General features: G+C 38.7%; 1 pseudogene; it reads right to left on the bottom strand.

The window, feature by feature from the left end:
• Positions 1 to 12438: 12438 nt before the first annotated feature.
• LOC149208626 (aspartyl protease APCB1-like) lies at positions 12439 to 16366 on the bottom strand (annotated as a pseudogene).
• Between the last annotated feature and the right edge of the window lie 2586 nt (positions 16367 to 18952).

The raw sequence follows: 18952 nt of genomic DNA, 5'->3' as shown, positions 1-18952 counted from the left end.
ATGGAGGTATGTATTGAGGAATTTACTTGTTTGCTAGTACATAATTATATGGTTCCATGCTTGTTTTAATTTAACTCATTTGTTGCTTCATAATTATATCATTTGTTTAAATTAAATGCAATGTAGGTTAAGGAAGGTGCAAAAGCATTGATGAAGCCATTGAATATCTTTGTGTGAGAGAGATGTGGGAAACCATAAAGGTAGCGACCATGGCATAGAGGGTAAGTTATCTTTTGGGATAGAGGGTGCCTTTCTTTTCTTGTTTTTGTTTTTCCAATAACATTGCTCTTATTTGTTTGCATTTGTGAGCATGGCTTCCTAAACCAAGTCAAATATCCAAAATAGTAGTAACAACCCCACCTTAAAATGTGCCCTTCTAGAAGAGTTAATCAAGATAGATAAGATATGTGGACAACTCACCAACATGAGAAGATGTTTAAGTCAAGCCCCCTTCATATGCATGGATATGTGAGTCTTTCAACCTTTCAAGTGGAAAATCTTCAATTGAATGCATGGGATTATGTGCAAATAATCCTTTTCCGATGAATAATATGCAGTAAATGATGGACGATAACAAGTTGTAACTAAATACAATGTGCCAATTGGAAATGCCAAAATAGGCAGCCCCATGTTGAAATATCCTTACGCCCTAGATTTGGTCTATAGCTTACCAAGCACACAAACACACTAGGAACCCCCAACTTATAAGCACTCTGCACAACAGAAATCTACCTCAGTGAAATCAATAAAGTACACAGATATATTGAGTGCAAAGCTCGATCTTTATTTGTCCATTAATAAAAGAATCATTAGGGGTCCCGTACCAGGGATCATCACCCTTCAGATCACTTGTACAACTAGTATACATAGTATACAATATTAGGGCTTGAGGTCAGATCCTTTTTGAACTTCGAACTGCCAAAAACAACAGAAACAAAATACATGACTTACTGATGTAACCAACCCTTTCAAGTCTTATTTCCGTTGATGCACTTTCTTGTCCTTTGCCTCTTGCACACAATGATCTGGCTCCTTTCAGATGTTTGTCCAATCAGATACTCAGTGCATTTAATTCTTCAAATACACTACATTTATCAACCCCAAACAACTACTCATAATGGATTTGCCCTTGAAATCATTGTATACTCAACCATAACCTTACTGTCTAAAGATCCTTTTATGGGAAGACTTTTGTATGCTTCTTAGCAACCATCCAACACAGAATACAATCCTTGCTGGCCTCTTCCTTAGGTTGAGATACAACTTCTCATCCTCCTCAAGGTTTTGAGGCCTCTCGGCTTGTTTCCTTTTGCCTGACCGCAGCCTAACCTAAGGCATTGTCTGGCACCCTAATTCCTTTTCGGTCTGCTTGTAACTGACTCTAGGGCTTCACCCCCTTCCTGGTATAGAAAACTAAAGCTTGACCTCTTTAAAATAGTAGAAAGACCTTAATTTGAAAACCCTTTAACTTCCACTTCTGGTAGAGAGAAATTCAACCTCCCTAGGGCACAAATCCAAATTAGAAATAGACAATAATCTTCCTCTCCTTCTAGCTGAGGATCTGCGACTCTCCTTCTTTGGCTTATATTAACACAAGAATGGTTTGCAGTAGAACAGAGCCACAATTCTCTGATCTAGGTTTGCAGCTACTCCAGGTAGACACTAAACGAGTCAGATGCCCTATGGCTTCCCTCAACCAACTGTGATCTCACTTAGGGCTTGCGGCCAACCTTCTTCCTGGTCTGCAACCCTTTCTCGGTGTCCTTGGTGCTTCATGCGACTACTACAAAATTCGGTCCATTACTCTTGGACCTCTTTCCACCCACAGAAGGATCTCTACCCATGCCCCATGACTGTGACCTCTTCTCTGCAAGACAACCCACTCAACCTCCTTAGACCAGACTCCTCATCTTCTTCGGATATGTGTCTATCTCTCTAAGATTTGTGACTTCCTTAAGGCTATCTTGCTCCACACATGAGGTCACATCTCAAGTGTGTACATTGAGCCTCTTCTTAGGCTCTTTATTTATACTTTTCTCTTGGTTTCATTTAGGAAACTCTAGATCCTTAGGGTTTTCGCTCTCTTACCCTTTAGAATAAACAATTAGTTTCTTTAGGTCCCAAATCCACTACTTTGGGTCCAAAACCCCAACTTTGGGTAAATTGCCCAACCAACTCATTTTTGGTGGGTTTCCTTCTCTCGAAAATACCTTCCGAGCTACCCAAATTCCAACACTCCCTCTTAGTGAGGAAGGTATTTCCTTCATGCTTCCAGCTCCACGACTTTGCATGCATGCCCATGGTTGTCCTCGCATGTGGCAAGTCATTTTTTTTGTCCTTGATCAAGCTTTGTCTTGCATGGTGCATGATTGCCCTCTCATGCAATATGTATTTTCCTTGCACCACCGTGAATGTTTTCTCATGGATCATGACTATCCTTGCATGGTCTAAAAAATCGCCTTTCTCGCGTAAACCTAAAGATTTAGACTTTTGTTGAGTGATTGATGTTCCTTTGTATTCTCCCTTCGAAGCTAGACTCCCTCTGATTCTACACAACCAACACTCACTCTACTTTCCTGTGCACTCTCTGATCCACCTGCCTTGAAAGCTGCTCCGATACAATGTTGAAATTTCCTTAGGCCCTAGATATGGTCTATGGCTAACCAATCACACAAACACACTAGTAACCGCCATCTTACAGACACTTCGGACAACGAAAATCTACAACATTGAAATTAATAAAGTACACAGTTATATTGAGCACAAAGCTCGATCTCTAATAGTCCATTAATAAAGAATCGTTAGGGATCCCATACCAGTGATCATGGCCCTTCAAATCACTAGTACAACTAAGGTACATACCATACAAAATTGGGGATTGAGGTCAGATCCCTTTTGACTTTCAAATTGCCCAAAACAACAAGAACAAAATACATGACTTATTGATGTAACCAACCCTTTTAGTCCTTACTACCCTTGATGTACCTAGTTGTCCTTTACTCCTTCACCCAATGATCTTGTTCATTTTAGATCTCTATCCAACCAACTACTCACAATGCATTTAAACCTTCAAATACACTACATTTATCAACCCCAAACAACTACTCACTATGGATTTTCCCTTCAAATCACTATATACCCATCTATAACCTTGCTGTCCAAAGCTCCTTTTATGAACATACTTTTGATATGCTTCTCAGCGACCATCCAACACATAATACAATCCTTGTTGTTCTCTTCCTTAGGTTGATACATTTGCTCGACCTCCTCAAGGTTATGAGGCCTCTCAACATGTTTGCTTTTGCCTACGGCTAAGATTGTGCAACGTGTCGGCCATCGAACGGCTTGATTTGAGCGGTCCAGATTGTGCCACGTGTCGGACATTGAAGGGCTTGATCTGAGCGGTCCAGATTGTGCCACGTGTCGGCCATCGATCGGCTAGATCTAGCGGTCCAGATTGTGCCACATGTCGGCCATCTAACGGGCAGATCTGAGCGGTCGAGATTGTGCACGTGTCGGCCATCTAACGGCTAGATCTGAGTGGTCCAGATTGTGCCACGCGTCGGCCATCGAACAGCCAGATCTGAGCGGTCCAGATTGGGCCACGTGTTGGCAATCCAACGGCTAGATTTGAGTGGTCCAGATTGTGCCACGTGTCGGCCATCGACGGCTAGATCTGAGCGGTCCATATTGTGCCACGTGTCGGCCATCGAACAGCTAGATCTGAGCGGTCCAGATTGTGCCACGTGTCGGCCATCGAATGTGCAGATCTGAGCGGTCCAGATTGGGCCACGTGTTGGCAATCCAACGGCTAGCACTGAGCGGTCCAGATTGGGCCACGTGTCGGCAATCCAACGGCTTTATCTGGGCGGTCCAGATTGTGCCATGTGTCGGCCATCGAATGGCTTGATCTGAGCGGTCCAAATTGTGCCACGTGTCGGCCATCGAACGGCTTGATCTGAGCGGTCCAGATTGTGCCACGTGTCGCCCATCGAACGCCCAGATCTGAGCGGTCCAGATTGTGCCACGTTTCGGCCATCCAACGGATAGATCTGAGCGGTCCAGATTGTGCCACGTGTCGGCCATCGAACGGCCAAATCTGAGCGGTCCAGATTGTGCCACGTTTTGGCAATCCAACGGCTAGATCTGAGCATCCAGATTGTGACACGTGTCGGACATCCAACGGCTAGATCTGAGCGGTCCAGATTGTGCCACGTGTCGGCCATGAACAGCGAGATCTGAGCGGTCCAGATTGTGCCACGTGGCAGCTATCGAACGGCCAGTTCTGAGCGGTCCAGATTGTGCCACGCGTCGGCCATGAACGGTCCAGATGGTGCCACGTGTCGGTCATCGAACGGCTAGATCTGAACGGTCCAGATCGTGCCACGTGTCGGCCATCCTACGGGCAGAATTGGACCCGCCAAGTCTGGCCACGTTTCTGTCATCGGACGGCCGGATTTGCACCGTCCATAACTTGACACGTGTCGCTCATCCGACGGGTAGATCTGGGTGGTCTTTATCCGGCCATGTGTCGCCCATCCGACGGTCAGATCTGGGCCTTCCATATGTAGCCACGTGTCCATCATCTCACTGATCTTTGGGCAGTCATTATCTAGCCACGGGCCGTCCATATCGTGCCACGTGTCCTTAGTCTTAAGTCCAAATCTGTCTGTACGATTATGGACATGTCGCCACGTGTCCATCATCTCACTGATCTTTGGGCAGTCATTATCTAGCCACGGGCCGTCCATATCGTGCCACGTGTCCTTAGTCTTAAGTCCAAATCTGTCCGTACGATTATGGACATGTCGCCACGTGTCCATCATCTCACTGATCTTTGGCCAGTCATTATCTAGCCACGGGCCGTCCATATCGTGCCACGTGTCCTTAGTCTTAAGTCCAAATCTGTCCGTACGATTATGGACACGTGGCTAGACCTAAGACCTCTGTATTGCGCCACGTGTCCCTCGACTTGGGACCAGATCTAGCTCCTTTATAGCCCGCCAAGTGTTAAGCTCTGGTCGGGTCAATGTAGTCCAAGAAGCGTGCCAAGTGTCATGCTCCGGTGGTTATCATTAACATGTTTTTCACTAATTTCCGATATAAGTATTGATTTTTAATTTGTGTTTGGTTGAATGTGGGATAAAGTTTTTCGTTTGAGAAAACCGGAGAGGATGTGTTTTTCGATAGCTGTTCAACTTTCTGTTTTGGACTCAACGGCAGCAGTAGGCTCAGCAACGCAAGCACTAGACTCAGCAACGCAAGCACTAGACTCAGCAACTGCGTTGTCCATGTCTATCCAAGTATCGATCCCACTTACTTCAAATAAGTGGGATTGCAAATCCTGCAGATCTCGGGGCAGGGCTCGTCACAGAGGTACACGGTTCATCGCACCGAGGTCGAGGAAAAATTTCATGGCAGAGGAGATCGCAAAATTGTTCCTCTGCAAATATGCCCATATCCGCGGCTCAGGACTTTACCACAGGGCTGATCACAGCGAAATTTATCAGGATTTTTGTTGACATGAATGCCCGCAATCAAACTTCCTTGCACAAGGCGTTCTCAACGTCAGTGAAGCAATGAAGAATTATGCGGTGCACACGGGCACTTTGCACGGAGGAAAATCTGTAGAGAAATGGCATGCTTTCCTACATTGATGACGCCAGTGGAGCAATGAAGAATTATGCGGTGTGGAATTTTATATGAACAAGGTTTGGGGCAAATAATGTAGGGGTTGTCTGAAGAATTATGCGGTGTGGAATTTTATATGAACAAGGTTTGGGGCAAATAATGTAGGGGTTGTCTGATTTTTTAGATTTTAAGGTTATGTAGAAAAGTTTAAAAATATGAGGTAAAATTTTGATTTTTGTTATTTAAACTGTTTTTTGATTGTATATATGCATTCAATATTTTGAAAAATTTCTACAGCGCTTGAATTGTGCAGGAGTTACCAATAAAAATTGTGATTTCAATAAATTATTATCAAATTTTAAAAGAATTAAACTTGAAAAACCCAAAAAAAACTTAAAAAAATAAGTCCTTGAACCAGCAAGGCCCCATTTTAATGAGTACGCCAGTGTTATTGCAGGGCCAATGGAACCGGAACTTTGCAATTTTCTGAATTATTCTTTCCCACATACTGCTTTGAGAGCTTAGGAGTTCTGCATTGCCGAAGATGTAAGGCCCATCTTGCCCCTCGACAGTGCCACACAGACCCAGACCCTGTTTCAGACCTTGAGAAACCTTATGTAAGAAAGATAAACACAAAGTTCCACAGCAAGTTGGGGTTCCTTAGCGTTAACTTTGCTGTGGCATCACTTGCCTTGTATTCCATGGCTTTATGATTTGAAGAAAAACACATTTTTTGATTTCTCTGATGTTTTCATACTGGGTGTGGCCTGGACTCGCGTTCTCACTGTAGCTTCCCCTAACAACGTTGTTCATATTTTTTTGGCCACAGTGAGGAAATTCGTTCAATTCATCTTGGTGAATTTTCCTGTTGTGGCTAATAGTGTTTAGGGTTATTGTTGCACTTTCGGTCAAGGCGCGCTTAGGAATCCTTGCACCGTTCGGGTTTGGTATTTCGACCATTCTCTGTTTGGTTATCCAGACCTCAGTAGCGATGGTGATCCATAAATCATATATAGAAACAGATGGAGCATATCTAGTAAAATCTCTCTATAGTTAAATTAATATTAAATAAAAAAATTATAAATTCTCTCCCTAAATATGATATTGATTTTGTTTTTTAACCCATTATTTGTAAATTTGTTTTTTTTTATAATCATGAACACCTAACTTGGTGTCCTCTCTCATCTATGTAATGGAATTCTCATTAACACTCGTGTGTGATAATTTTTCTTACAAATCATTATTGAAAGATAGGTCACAAAATTTTGAATATCTTACCATTAATAACATTATTCAAATGGATGAATTATTGAAAATTGCAGCATCTAAATTGTTGTTGCAAACATCCTATTGTTCAATTTCACTTGTTGTATGTCTATAATGATCATCACATATGGTTCTTTCTTGTGATTAATTGTTCATATCAACTAAAATTTCTTCACATTTTAGGGCAAGACATTTTTTATCATAGGCACACACCTTATGTTTTAATAGAGTCACACATCTTATTTGTAAAAAGTATAGAAAGTCTTCGAGCGCAATGAAAATTTCTTTTATTGAGAACTCATTTCCCAAACACTCACATCTTAAGTGTATGTTAAAATAAAGTGTATATTAAAAAGTGGAGTTGGATACTAAGATCAAGCACATATTAAAAAGTGAAGTTAGAAATTAGATTGGGAATATATTAAAAAGTGAAATTGTATGGTAAATTGAACATATACTAAAAAGTAAAAATAAAATGTAATAAAGACTACGTCAAATAAATTGAGGGGTTATTTATGAACACTTTGATTGAATACATATAATCCTAATAATTATCTTATTCTTTATGTTTTCTCATTTCTGTCTCAAGTGATCTAGCAATCAAGTTTGAGAAGATTGTGTTCATGTTACAAAGATTCATTTATCTTGTTGACTTAGTCCCTTTTAAAGGCATCTTCTCAAGACATCAAGTTATGATTTAGACATTTTTTACCATATTTTGAATTAGAATACTTGGGTTAGTCAAAGTTAAATAAGGTGATGTTAGTGTCATTGTGGTTCATCTTCTCTTTTTGACTACTAATGTTAAAAAAGGTGATATTGGTGTCATTGTGTTTCATCTTGTCTTGTCATGTAATAAACCTCATTGGACATCTTATCATATAGTTTGAGAAGATTGTGTTTGTCAATCAAGTTTGAGAAGATTGTGTTCATGTTACAAAGATTCATTTATCTTGTTGACTTAGTCCCTTTTAAAGGAATCTTCTCAAGACATCAAGTTATGATTGTAGACATTTTTTACCATATTTTGAATTAGAATACTTGGTTAGTCAAAGTCAAAGAAGGTGATGTTAGTGTCATTGTGGTTTGTCTTCTCTTTGTGACTAATAATGTTAAAAAATGTGATATTGGTGCCATTGTGTTTCATCTTGTCTTGTTGTGTAATAACCCTCGAGGGACATCTTATCATATTGGGTTGCACTTATAAATATTTCCTACAAGGCCAATAATTTTTGTTATTTTGAATAAAGATCATTTACATTCTATTATTTCCAAATAGTTACATCTCCCATGTTCTTCAAGATAATAACTTTGGAATTTCTAGTTGAAGTTCAACTTTAACACTTTTGATAAAGATAATAGTTTAAAATTTTTGAAATTAACATTATGATTCCAAAAAAATTTAATTGTTTTATTTTCATCAGATCAATTCCCCAAATTTCCAAACTATTCATTTTTAAGTAAAATGAAAAATAGCATGAATAAAAACATTATAATTTGCTAAAACTACTCTCCTCTGTGTTGTTTTAAGAAACACTTCTAATAGTATTTTTCAAAAATTTATTTATTTTTTTTGTCCAATATATCCTAAAAAAAGTTGCATTTTTCCTTGTTTTATAATTGGTCCAAAATATTCTCAAAAACATATAAAGGTCTTTTGTCTACAACTCAAACTAATGTGAGCATGAGTCAAAATATCCTAAAAAACATATAAAGGTCTTTTGTCAACAAATCAAACTAAAGTAAGTATTAGTCAAAACAAGCCCATGATACAACGATATACATATCTTGAAGAGTGTTAGACAAAGGAAGACATCAAAGGATAAGCCCTATCACAATTCGCCAAAACTGCTTCATCCTTTATCATGCAAGTTTTAGATATGTTAAAAAATATAACTAATTTTCATTATGTATATCTTATGTTATGAGAAAATAAAGAAAAATATTATTTTAAGCATGGGTTTCATGGTCCATTTTATTGGTCAACTAGGTCAAGCACATTCTTCATGCTTCTAGGATTTGTCAAGTCAAAAGAATAATTTTCTTGAGTCAAGAGAGTCTTTATCATTTGTATAAGACCCAATTGGGCAAGTTGTAACATGTAAAAAGATATTGTTTTGAATCAAGAATATCCATATGAGCCTCCAAACACAAGTTGGCTATTCAACCTCATGAGAAGGCTATATATAAGAACTCGACCTCATTTGAGATACACTTTTGCAATTTGGTCTCAAACAAGAAAAGGAAGACAGAGTGAAGACCTAGAAGAAGAAAAGCATCTCAAGTAGATACAAAAATCTGGTTTTTGTAACATCTTTCTCTTCCACGTGTAAAGGATCTAGGGTGGTTGTTGCTAAGCCGAGATTACAAACCCAATTATAGGGCTAAAACTTTGTTGCAAGAAGGTCAAGACTTGAAGTCAAAAAGTTTAGAAGCAAAGGGGCAAGCCAAAACAAAGGAAGGAGATCCAAATTTGACTTCTACTTACATGTGTGGTGTTATGGTTTCTGCAGAAGGGCCAAGAGTTGTAGGACGAGATTGCAAATCCGAGCTAGGTGTCGAAGTTAAGATTGGAAGAAAGTTGAAGCAAATTTGACTCTTGTTGACTTTTGGTTGATCATTGACCTAATTCAAAGAGATTCTTGAAAGACTGACTTGGTGGTTGGAAGAAAACTTGGTCTAGGGTTTTGGGTCTTGGTTTTCTCATTTGACTCAGATTCTATAAGAAAGGAGAAATTCTTTCTGGGTTTTCCCCTCTCATTTGACTTAGATACTATAAGAAAGAAGAAATTATTTATGGGTTTTCCCCTTGGAGGGGTTTTGCATCGGCTTGGAGCCTACTTCTTGTGTCATTTGTCTTTATTGATCATACTCTTGATAATTATCTCATGAAAAGATCTAATAAAAAACAATAAGAAGATAACTAAAGTTCACAAGCAATTATTAGAGATTAAGGAGAATTGAATAAATTATTGTCCTCATGCATTCTTCAACAAGATATGCATTTAAGTCATTTGCATTTTTCTCTATTTCCTTTGCTAGCCTAACTAATCCAAAATATCCTAAAAAACATCATCTCTATACATTTAAGTCATTTGCATTTTTCTCTATTTCCTTTGCTAACCTAACTAATCCAAAATCCCCTAAAAAAACATCATCTCTATGAATAACATTACACTTAAGTCATTTTCATTTTTCTCTATTTCCTTTGCTAACCTGACTAATCCAAAATCTCCTAAAAAAACATCATCTCTATGAATAACATAACATTGATGAGCATGTACCCAAAACATGACTCTTTTGCTATTACACAACATTCATATATGAAATTAAATCAAACAAAAGATAACATACAACTAAAAGATATATATTTCTATTTTCTCTATTACACAACATTGATATACGAAATTATATCAAACAAAAGATAATATATGACTAAAAAATATACATTTCAATATAGAAAATATGTACCCAAAACATAGCCTCTTTTGCTATTACACAACATTTATATACAAAATTAAATTATAGAAAATATGTACCTAGCTATTACACAACATTTATATACAAAATTTTATCAAACAAAATATACATTTAAATATATAAAGTTTGCTATTACACAACATTCATATATGAAATTAAATCAAACAAAATATACATTTCAATATTGAAAGTATGTACCCAAAACATGCCTCTTTTGCTATTACACAACATTCATATACGAAATTAAATCAAACAAAATATACATTTCATTATAGAAAGTATGTACCCAAAACATGCCTCTTTTACTATTACACAACATTCATATACAAAATTAAATCAAACAAAATATACATTTCAATATATACATTTAAATATATAAAGTCTCTATCTATATCGATTCCCAAATTAAAATATTCATTTCAATAAAGAAAGTTTGTATGTATATCAATTCCCACATTTAAATATATAAAGTCTCTATCTATATCGATTCCCAAATTAAAATACACATTTCAATAAAGAAAGTCTGTATGTATATCGATTCTCATTCCGAAATTTAGTGTCACTACAAAATTAAAATATGTATATAAATATATAGAGTCTCTATCTATATCGATTCCCAAATTAAAATATGCATTCAATAAATAAACTCTGTATGTATATCGATTCCCATTCCCAAATTTAGTGTCACTAAGAAATTGAAATATGCATTTCAATAAAGAAAGACTTTAGTGTCACTACAAAATTACAAAATTAAAATATGCCTTTCAATAAATAAAGTCTGTGTGTATATCGATTCCCATTCCCAAATTTAGTGTCCCTACATACTACATACAAAATTTCTTTTGTAGTACACTAAGAAATTAAAATATGCATTTCAATAAAAAAAGTCTTTAGTGTCACTACAAAATTACAAAATTAAAATATACATTTCAATAAATAAAGTCTGTATGTATATAGATTCCCATTCCCAAATTTAGTGTCACTACATACTACATACAAAATTTCTTTTGTAGTACACTACATTCATACACAAAATTGAATCAAAAGATTGTTTACAATTTTATGTATCAAACTGATATAATCAGATTATATCTGTGCACTCCCAATTATGATGACCAAAAGAATTCATTCCAAAATATTGCTTCGTATAAATGTTGGAATGTAATCACATTTAGACAGAAACCAATTAAATAAATAAATGCGACCCAAACAATTCTAACCAATCAAATAAACAAATGTGACCCAAACAATCAAATAAACAAATGCGAGCCAAACAATTTTTACCAATCAAATAAATAAATGTGACCCAAACAATTAGTGATTTTGGTCAACTGAATGACTAAGATAATAAAAATTCCAATGACCATCTTAAAAATATGCACCTCAATCATTACATTTTAGATCAAATAAATAAATGTGACCCAAACAATTAGTGATTTTGGTCAACTGAATGACTAAGATAATAAAAATTCCAATGACCATCTTAAAAATATGCACCTCAATCATTACATTTTAGAAATGACTCGTTGATAGCTTGAGAGATGATCAAATATGAGAAAACGACAGATCTTCAAATATGAGAAAATGTGGCTGCAAATATAATGTATCTATAAGATAAACTAACACTAAAAATATAACTTGCAAATTAGCAGTTGTCTTCTGTGCATTTGACAAGATGTTCACAAATATGAGAAACTGTGCCTGCAAATATAATGTATCTATAAGATATAACTAACACTAAAAATATAACTTGCAAATTAACAGTTGTCTTATGTGCATTTGACAAGATGTTCATTTTTGAAATGACTCATCGATAGCTCGACAGATCTTCAAATATGAGAAAACACTAAAAATATAACTCGCAAACTAACAGTGGTCTTCTGTGCATTTGACAAGATGTTCATTTTAGAAATGACTCATTGATAGCTCGACATATCTTCAAATATGAGAAAATGTGGCTGCAAATAATGTATCTATAAGATATAACTAACACTAAAAATATAACTTGCAAATTAACAGTGGTCTTCTGTGCATTTGACAAGATGTTCAAATTTTGCATCGCTCATTACAAAACATGAACCAGTTCCTGCTGCATTATTCTACACAAAGAAAGGGGAAAGCCTTGATCTTATTAGGTGGCTTGTGGCAATCTTCACGGGCCCAGCCAATCTGATTCTTGGCATTGCCATAAACAATCAGGTGTCCTTGCAAAAAGATGTCTCCAATTATATTTATGGCAGCAATGTTCAGTCACTGCCATTGAGGATTCCCAGACAAACATTGCCTATTGCCTTCAGAACTGATGACCAAATAACCTTCTGGGGAAATGTCAAACTGTCTGGTCTTAATAAGCCATGGGTTGCCCCCAAAACCCAGGGTTAATTGTTCACATCTGCTATAGGCCTGATATGATGTCTCGCCCGCCAACACAATGGTAAAGTTTTATCTGGCATATCCTGTACTAACCCCCTCCAAAATGGTTCTCTTTAACTGCTGAGACAAAAGCGAAGCAAGCTATGTGTGTGAGATATGTAAAGGAGCTACCACTAGCAAAAACCACCCTCCTAGGTTGTTTTTTAGGTCATTAGCACCAAGAGGTCTGTTTCTGAGTTTCATATTTGCATTGCCCACGTGATATAATTTCATTTCAGGCTTGCCAAGCATGGGAACCCATGTCATTCCCCACCAAGTACAAGATCATTGCCAAAGAACATATACCCCCACCTCTTTCATCTCCAGTAATGCAACGACCAATCACATTCTTAATCAGACTTTGATTAGCTAATTGTGATGGCAGACTAACCTGAGCACTGCTAAAGCCCAATACTCCATCTGTCACTGCAGGTAAAACTGCAAAAGAACCCTGCTGGTCATATGCACATCCAAACACAAAATTTGTTCGAGCTCTAGAGGATCCATGATCAGCATACTCTATCTCACAGTCACTGTTCAGAGGTACTCGTGCATTCATAGTTGTGACCTGCTTGCACATTCACACACATCGACTCCCTGCAGGATACAAGTTGGTTTTTCTGGGTTTGTACAGAGGTTGTGGTCCCTTGGCACTTCTGCAAGGAGCATCACACTGGATCCAAGTCAAATCACTCCCCGTGTCAACATCAAGGTGATAGGCCTTTGGTGGGTTCCCAATGAGCATTGACACATAATAAAGTCCATCTGGATAGGCATTGCCTTGGATTGTAAAAGCAGTAGAAGAACTAGTAGAAGTTGTAGGTGACGCATTATTTCTGATGGTGTCTCTCTCCACAAACGCCCCCAAATTTCAGAGCAGGTTTGTCCTTTGGATACAGAGTATACACGCCAACTTTACTGTCATCCTCATCCTCGTTGGGACTGCTATCAAATCCAGAATAAGGCGTCCAATGCCAGATTGCCAGTGCAGCCACAAACAAGATAGCAGCCTTAATCAAACGCGCCCTCTCCTCTTGCTGAGAAAGGGCCTCCTGGGATTTGGATTGGGTATCTGCTGCTGCTGAACTGAGCCTCGTCCTCCTCTGACCATGAAAGCTGCACACAGTTTTTCCCTCATTTGGGTTGAGCGCCCTCTGGGATTTGGATTGGGTTTCTGCTGCTGCTGCTGAACCGAAGCTCCTCGTCCCCTAACCATGAAAGCCGCACACAGTTTTTCCTTCATTTGGGATGTCTGGGGGTTGGGGGCGGGCGCCAAGGGAATTATAACCACGCATTTCAATTCAGGCTGCATTGATGCAGTAGCCATGGAGACCTGATACCAACTCGAGAATTTCTAGGTGTCCCATATGAAACAGGAGGAATTTGCAGATGGTTTCTTTCAGAATTTATTGAAGAAAATTGAGGAAACAATGCTGGAACTCCACTAAAGTCAGGCACATTTAGAAACTTGTTAAAACCATTTCCTCCCATGGAAGCCGGAGTTGTTGTTAAAACTGCCACGCGACTCCTTCACCCAACAACTGATAACAGAGTTCATGTAACTGAAATACTCGTCATCTTCATAATCCATATCAAATTAAAATTGTTCGGGCAAATGTTCCTCTTCTGAAGAAGGTTCTGAACGATTATCGTCTCCCTCAGATTTAATGACACAGCATCAAAACCCTTAACCCTCTTGTACCATCATCAAAACCCTTAACCCTCTCGTACCATGGATTGTTGTCCTTTAGTTGACAGAGTTTTGTAATGTCATCAGTGTAACAGGTAACTCAAGATGGATAAAGCTACAAAAGCTACTCCGCCAATACGATACTGAGTCCTGGCCAATTAAAAAGAAAGTCCCCTCAGGTCTACGATAGTGTAATTTTCGAGGAAAAGGAATTGGTTAAAAGCTGTGGCAAAAACAAATGGCAAAAAGGACAAGCAACCATATTAACGCAATAGCTTATGCACAAATACTCCCATATCACAAACGAAACGAGAAGCCCCTGCAAAAAAGTTGGCCATGCCATGAAGAACCGAAGAAAAAAAATAACTTGACAGTCCAGTATTTCCCTTGGCCGTTATGATTAAACCGGTGTAGTTCCATTTCTATATCGTACATCGCGATCGACTGTACACTATATCCTCTTATTATGCAGAAAAATGATAGTATTCTGCCCTTGTCGAAGCATGGTAGACACATCCTGGGCTGTGACCTGCATAAGGAAGACTACATTTGGAGATAAAACTGGCTAATTTCTGGACAAAAATGATAATTCCAAGGAATTAAATATTTCAAAATCTCATACAAGCCTCTCGTACTATGGGTAACTCCCGTCTCAACATTTCTGCATCCTTGATGGCATCAAGGATATAAGTATATTCCAATTCATCCTCTGAGAAGGGTATAGAAGCCTGAGGCCAATGTTGCCAGTCGAAGTAAGTATCCTCCAGATTTTCTGGGAGGCAAAGACCATGATATATATGTATTATCAATGGATTCTCCTCCAACTCAGGGATATCTTCCTATTATTCAAAAGAAGATTCTGACAGACAACTCAGGGATATCTTCCTATTCTTCACAAGAAGATTCTGCATGTCTGTCAGTATTAAGTATCCTATTATCTCGTATTTCAATCCTATGTACAGCAACCACTCGAAACTATTCCAATCCTATGTACAGCAGCCACTGGGAAACTAGATGTTCCATGGTCATTGGCATCACAATCATGTGAGACAAACTGCAGAAAATACGCAATCTTACTGATAGTTCGTCTCTTATTTCCTTTCTTACTTGTAGTCAATTTAAATTAAAAATTGAATGTGTTATTTTGACAAGCACAGTAGGGGGAACATTTACAAAACGATCATCATCTAGAAGATATGCTGCAACTTCTCTGATACCTGTTTCTCCAACACTAACCCATCTCTTTAAACCAGGTTGCCCCAGAACTTTGCAACCAAGGGCTTTTGGATTGTTGGGAGCAAAGGGATCCTCATGTGTCGGTTTTATGACAGCAACATTTCTTTTCAATCCTCATCTGTCGGTACAATCAACCTTCAAGGCCATCTGCATCTTCTTTTCAAGAGTGTGCGCATTGTCTTCTTTGTCCAGTGCACTGTTGAATACACTGCCCGTCCCTGTTAAGGCACCATCCAGAACAACAACAACCATTTGTGTTTGTATCGGACTATCCTTGATGGAAGGCATAAATTATAATCTGCTTTCTTCGGAAAGCCAAAATTTCTCAACAGTGGATATCAACACCAAATTCCAGCCTTGAGCATAAAACAGACCAGGAAATTATGCAACGAAGAACTATGAAAATCAATCAAACTTCACAACAAACATGGCTGTAATTCTGTTGCACATGTTCTCTCAAAGCCTTTACATTTGTAAAGTACTTCAAACAACCAGGCTCACAGCAAACAACCTATACATATGTTGTAGCTGCATACAAGAAAAATTTGCAATTAATAAACATGTTACACAACTTACTAAATCTTTGAAAGTGGTTGAAGTGACGCTTTATCCTCTCCACACATCTGAGTAAAGCTCGTAGATGGAAGTATTCTTTCGGGTCTCGACAGTGAAGTGAAACCATGAGCTTATCATTCCAGGTTGGAACAAGTTGATAGAATCCCATCTCCCATTCGCCTCGCCATGTTGCCACCCAGGCAGGGACATGGGGTAGCAAAAAAAGAGTTTGGGTTTCTCTTCTGCTATTTTGGATATATTGAGGCCTCCATCCCCTGGAGGCCTGCACAATGGGCTATTAGCTTATTTGCTATATTGGTTCTTCCAATATATTAGTGTTGGTGTAGGGGCAGGTCTCCATACCCAGAGGCCTGCACGATGGGCTCTTCTCTTCAACTGTTGACTCACAAACTTCACAACAAACATGTATTTCTGTTGCACATGTTCTCTCAAAGCCTTTACATTTGTAAAGTACTTCAAACAACCAAGCTCACAGCAAACAACCTGTACATATGTTGTAGCTGCAGACAAGAAACATTTGCAATTAATAAACAGATTCAAGTATTTTAGCTAGGAGAACAATGCTTCAAACATTTAAAGGAACCCTACAGCACAAGAATTAAGGAACCCGACAGCACAAAAATTACCAGTGCAAGAAAAGCTTGGTGAAGTACATATATGTATCATCGATGCAAACGTGAAAACAATATAGCAATGATATTGTTTTGAAACAAACCTTGGACACAGTTTACGTAACAACAGGTATATTGTAAATGACATATTTCATTTAGTATTAGATTTTACCAAGTATAGCCAGGGTTGTTGAATCACAATGCACAACCTCAGGTTTCAGATTTTACATCTTCAGATTCTTTCAGATAAAGTTCATCTTTCTTGTATATAATTGGCATCACTATTAGCACACTAATTAATAAGTAACTCTTCTGCTTACAGGTCCAATTGCATTCAAAAGCTGCTGTGACAGGGAATTTCTCAGCAAACAAAATCTAGGGTTCCTAGATTAATTCTCTCCACAAAATTCCCTGTCCTTGCCCCGCCCTATCGAGCAGACAGTTGGTCCAACGCATATTTGGCGGCGGCGACGAGTTTAATCTGCCATTGTCAAGACGCAAATGGAAGGCGTTCTCCATATTCAGCAACACACAGGAAGCTCTGTAGTTGCAGAGGTCAAAATGCGGATTCCTGCATATATGTAAACAAGTTATCAGAACACAAGTTATCAGGAGATAAGTTTTAGTGAATAAGTTATATACAGGGCTTATATATATCCAATTATACGTCATCTATCGATAACTTCTCTTCTAAAGAGTTGTTAGTGATAAGTATCTGGTGATAAGTTCTAATGGAGAAGTTTAAGTGCTAAGACGATAAGTTCTAAACCAATAAGTTATGTGAGATAACTTATCTGACTGTCAGTTATCCGTTAATAACTTATAGCAGAACAGTTATCATGATTAACTTATCAAAATATAAGTTATTTAGCATTTAAGAATATAAGTCATCATGGTTGCTGATAAGCTCTTCACTTTAAGTTATCTACAAATCGATAGCTTATCTCCTTCAACTTATAAGTTATGTTAAGATAAGTACTTTACAATAACTTATGTGATGATAATTTATCAGCATAGAACTTATCTTCTCATACTTTATCACCCGATATGTTCTTAGTGTTATCATCCAATAAATTATCTGATAATAACTTATAACCATATAAGTCATCTTCTCATAAGTTATCACCCGATAAATTATTAGTGTTATAATCCAATGACTTATCTGAATCTGGCAGTCTGATGGATGACACATGGCGCTCTATGGACGGCCGAGATCTAGCTGTCGGATGGTTGACACGTGGCGCATTTTGGACCGCTTATATTTCGCCGTCGGATGTATTGCACGTGGGGCATTCTGGGCCGCTTACTGTCGTCTAATGGATGAAGCGTGGCGACCATTTGGCCAGCTTAGATCTGGCAGTCGGATGGATGATACGTGGCGTCCATCTAGGCCGGTTTAGAACTAGCCGTGGATGCATGACACATGACGATCTGTGAACGGCTGAGATCTAGCTGTGGGATGGACGAAACGTGGCGGCCATATGGGCGGTTTAGATCTGGCCATCAGATGAGTGACACGTGGCCCTTTGTGAACGGTCGAGATCTGGCCATCGGATGGATGACACGTGGTGCTCTGTGGAAGGCCTAGATCTGGCCGTCGGATAGTTGACACGTGGCGATCTAGCATGGGACATATCTGGCCATCGGATTAATGACACGTGGCGGTCTATGGACGGCGTCGATCTGGCCATCGATAAACGACACGTAGCGCCTGTGGACGGCCGAGATCTGGCTGTGGGATAGATGCCACGTGGCGCTCTGTGGACGGTCTAAAGATAGCCGTCGGATGAATGACACGTGGCTCTCTATGGACGGTATAGATCTGGCCGTTGGATGGATGAAACGTGGCGCTTTATGGACGGCGATATCTGGCCATCAAATAAATGACGCGTGGTGCTCTGTGGACGGCCGAGATCTGGCCGTCAGATGTGTGACACGTGCTCTATGGGTGCGCAAAATCTTTCGGTAGGATGGCTGATCAAATAAATGACGCGTGGTGCTCTGTGGACGGTCGAGATCTGGCCGTCAGATGTGTGACACGTGGCGCTCT

The sequence above is a fragment of the Pinus tabuliformis genome, chromosome 1_2 (assembly GCF_031772625.1).
Source record: "Pinus tabuliformis cultivar Carrire ecotype Pingquan chromosome 1_2, CPIR1, whole genome shotgun sequence".
NCBI classification, from domain to species: domain Eukaryota; kingdom Viridiplantae; phylum Streptophyta; class Pinopsida; order Pinales; family Pinaceae; genus Pinus; species Pinus tabuliformis.
This window is presented reverse-complemented; position numbering and strand designations above follow the sequence as displayed.